We start from the raw sequence: 4259 nt of genomic DNA, 5'->3' as shown, positions 1-4259 counted from the left end.
AAAAGGTCATTGCATACGAAGAGAAATCAGCGCTTCTGCAGAAAATAAGAGGGTTCCTTTTACTTACTGCACAGTTTGTTCTGTTAGTCTGTCAGTCACCTAGAATTATACCACATTGTTCCAGGCGTGGTGGTATACCGCTGAGAATAAGCATAAGTCGCTGCCCTAAGGAATTTAATTGGCAATGTCAGAAATACAGATAAGTATGTTACTAACTGAAATAGGTAATTATAGTCATTACAAAAGTGCATTGAGTTAAAAGGAGAATCATGGTTGTGTTGGTGGCTTGAACATCAAATGATCACTCTTGATGCAGGACACATATCTGAAATCTTCCCGTGGATGACCCATTATCCTTCCCTAACTTTGCATCCGTTCCCATTTGGGGCTTTCTCACTATAATATGTGATATATGATAGTGGGAAATACATCAATGTCATATGATATAGGGCAGTGGGTTATATGATCCTCTGCCTCCCATTTCTGCCTTCTTTTCCATTTCTACCCAAGACAAGAGCTCTGTGTATGACGGAGACAGCTGTAGACAGATCCTGACGGTCGACCTATACTGGTGTAAAAGAAAATAAAAATCTCAGGACCATCCTCCCTCAACTCCTTATGCAAAAGACAAGATAAAGTTCTTAGGCACCTGTGAAGAACTGGCCCCCCAGGTCATTCATTAAGGAAATTCCTTGCTGGTCTACCATAAGCAAGGACATGCAAATTATAACTTTAAGTCTGCAGACTATATCTAGCTCCTAAAACTAAAGTGTGTTCTGATTCCACACTGACAATGAATTACAAGTTTGTCTTTACAGGTGCAAACACAGGTGTTTTCAGACACAAGACAGGATCAGACATTCTTCCTCCTACCCAGGGACATCTACATAATTGATACTTCCTTCACTCTCTTTTTCTCCTCTAACATTTGCCTTATCTCACGTAAAATGTAGATTTTCCTGGGTTTCAGAAGAATGTGACCATTTTGTTTCCCTACCCAATCCCCCCTTTTTTCTTTCTGTATGCTTTTCAATGCTGAAACTTTCAAATTCCCCTTTGGAAAAACAGCCACAGCTTTTTCTGCGGATTGTCCCAGGCACGTCTCCAATTTTGGCTTAATAAACCCTCCATTGATTGGGATTTTTGTCTCAATCGCTTAATTTGAGTTGAAGAAGCTCAGGACATTTCATCCCAAATATGACTCCTTTGTATAAAGACTATTTTGAATTAAAGGCCCTTAGAGATCAACAGGCCCTTGGAAGGGACTTTCCCTCTATCTGCATTGACTTCCCTTCCCTTCCCTGTTATCTCACTATATTGTAAGAAAGGAAATCAAGAATGCAAACAGACCTGGCCCAAATCATTTTAAATATAATATCTGTCTCTCAAGGTTAATTTAATTCACAAAGAGAATAGTTTACAAGTCAATCTGTTTCCCCCATTCATTCGTCCTCCCAAGTGTCTATTCATCCTCCCTAGTAACCATTTATTGCCCCTTAACAGAATTACCTATATTCCTCATCTCCCCACTTCCCCTCTAAAAGGGGGCTATAAAAATATCTGGATCCCATTGGGATATTGGGTAATCACTCTGTGATTCTTCCAGTGTGCACAGTAAATAAGCCTCTTTCTCATTAATCTGCCTTGATTGTGAGTTGATCTTTCAGCAAACTTTTGGGGGAAAGGGGAAGTTTCCCCTCACCCCCACAGGGTCAATACTGGTGTGTGGGAGGTGTCCACATGGGTGGGCATTTACTGGAACCACAGATCTGTTTTGATGCTCTGATGACTCAACAAGAAGACTAGGAAGTGAAGTAAGGAGGGAAGATTGAGCTCAAGGGGAGTATCTGGAGGAGGCGAAGGAGAAAGGAGGAGAGAAGAAGGGATCAAGGCTGAATCTAACATCTTTTTAAAAATAGAGACAGTGTCTCACTCTGTCATCCAGGCTAGAGTGCAGTGGCATGATCAAAGCTCACTGCACCCTCGAACTCCTAGGCTTAAGCAATCCTCCCACGTCATCCTCCCGAGGATTTGGGTCTACAGGTGTGCACCACCACACACAGCTCATTTTCTTCTTTTTTGTAGAGCCGAGGTCTTGCTATGTTGCCCAGGCTGGTCTAAAATCCCTGGTCTCCAGAGATCCTCCCACCTCAGCCTCCCAAAGTGCTGGGATTACAGGCGAGAGTCACTGTGCCTGGCTAAACCTAACTTTTAAGTGTTTGTACCGAAGGAGATAGCATTTGGGAACCTACAGAGGGATCTGCTGCCATGACAAAGCAACCCTTCCATAAATCATAGAAAGGTAAGAGCGACCCAGCCTTCAGGTAAGATTCTGTCCTCTGCAGAAAGGCATCTCATCTCCTAGGAAAACTGGATAGAAATGTCCCCTTAGGGCTGGGACTGTGAAAATAGGATGTTTCCTTTGCCTAGCTCACTCCCTGCCCTGCAGGATGCTGGGATGGTGCTGGGGGACACTTGGGGTGGTTTCCCCTGCTCACCACTGGGATGACCACAGTGTGGCCAGGGAGGAGCTCACAGACTAGTCTGCAGTAGGGACGTGTGTGTGTGTGTGTGTGTGTGTGTGTGTGTGTGTGTGTACATGTGCGTAGTACATATGCTTTTCCAAAGACTCATTCCTGACGCAGCCTAGTTACCCTTTGGCTACCAGGTCCTTGTCAGAGGAAATGCTAACTTTCTTTTTTCAAAAAATATTTTCATCCTTGTGAAACCACCCTTTTATAAAATTAATAATGGGCCACAAGTTGGGAACTGTGATAGGGGAAATACATACATATATATATATAACCAGCCACTGTTTGCTAGCTTGCTTTCCTATAATTGCTTACTTCTTAGGAGTCAGATAGCTGATGGTCATAAAGATTCTTAGCTGTCTTCATTGCTCCCACGGATAACGTCACCCTCGTGAAACCTAAGGCTAGGTTTGAGGTATCTTCTAGGCCCTGCACTCCTGTGGAATGGCTGGCCCACCCAGACCAGTGGCGCCTACTGAAGAAGGAACTGACACAACTGGTCTTGTAACCAAGAACTGACTCAGCAAAGAACACTGTTTCTACACCCCTGTGGTTCCTCCTTGAACCCAGCCAATTAGCAGGCCTAATTGCCTAGACTTTTACCTGTCAAACTATCTTTAAAAACCCTTTCTCCCAAATTCTTGGGGAGAAGGATTTGAGAACTTGCTCCCAGTTCCTTGCATGGCACCGGTAATATTAAACTCTTTCTCTGCTGTAACCCCTGTTGTCTCAGTGTATTGGCTTCCTCTTGAGAAGCAGGCAATGAACCAGGTAAGGCTGTACCACTTGAGGATAAAGGACTAAATCTTTATTGGGCCACAGAAGCCAATAGCCACTGCCTGAGGCACTACTTGTCCGGCTTCAGGCTGGCTCAGGACTCCCTAGGGTACTCCTTCCAGACATCTCCCACTAATTTCCATGTCTGCGAAGTGTGGCTGGAGGTTTCCACAGCAGATTTGGACCGCAGTCATCTTTCAGCAAATCTAAAAATGGTCCAGTTTTCATACAATTTGCCAAATTCCTTGTGTACAACTTGTTCAAATTTTAAAAACAGGTTTTACTGTTGGAACTTTAATAAGTGTTGCCAGTTGAAGGTAAATAATCTTTTGAAATCCTCTGTGGTATTACAGGACATTTTTAAAAAGAGAGGATTTTTATATTATAAAAGCAATTTTTTTCTTAGAAAATCTAGTAGGAGAAGAGAAATAGAAAGTCAAGGGAAAGCAAACACTTGAAGCCCTATCATCCAGAGAAAATTACTTCTGATGTTTTGGTAAATTTCATTTCAATTTCAATAATTTCTGCCTTTATCTTTTTCTGTGACCTTTCCATTTTGAGTCTATTTGCTATTCTTGTAGTATCTTCTTGGTTTGAAAACTTACTTTTATAATTTTCAATCTTTCTTAAATGATTTTTGATTAATGTATCTAAAACCATGTATGTATGGGTTATTTTTCCCCAAGTGTAACTTTGGCCATATCAAACACACTTAAAAAAATGTGGCATGTTCTCGTTGTTAATTTCTAAATATTTATAATTTATGTTTTAATTTTCTCTTTAACTGAAGAATTTTTAATAAGGACATTTGATAAAAATTGTTATTTAATTATCTACAGTTTTGCTGTCCAATATGGTAGTTACATGTGGCCAATGAGCAGTTGAAACGTGGCTAGTCCAAGTCCAGATAGGCTTTAAGCGTAAAATACACACCAGTTCAAAGACTTAGTA

The sequence above is a fragment of the Propithecus coquereli genome, unplaced genomic scaffold (assembly GCF_000956105.1).
Source record: "Propithecus coquereli isolate 6110/MARCELLA unplaced genomic scaffold, Pcoq_1.0 Scaffold261, whole genome shotgun sequence".
NCBI classification, from domain to species: Eukaryota; Metazoa; Chordata; class Mammalia; order Primates; family Indriidae; genus Propithecus; species Propithecus coquereli.
The sequence above is the reverse complement of the archived record's forward strand: the minus strand, read 5'-3'. Positions refer to the sequence as shown.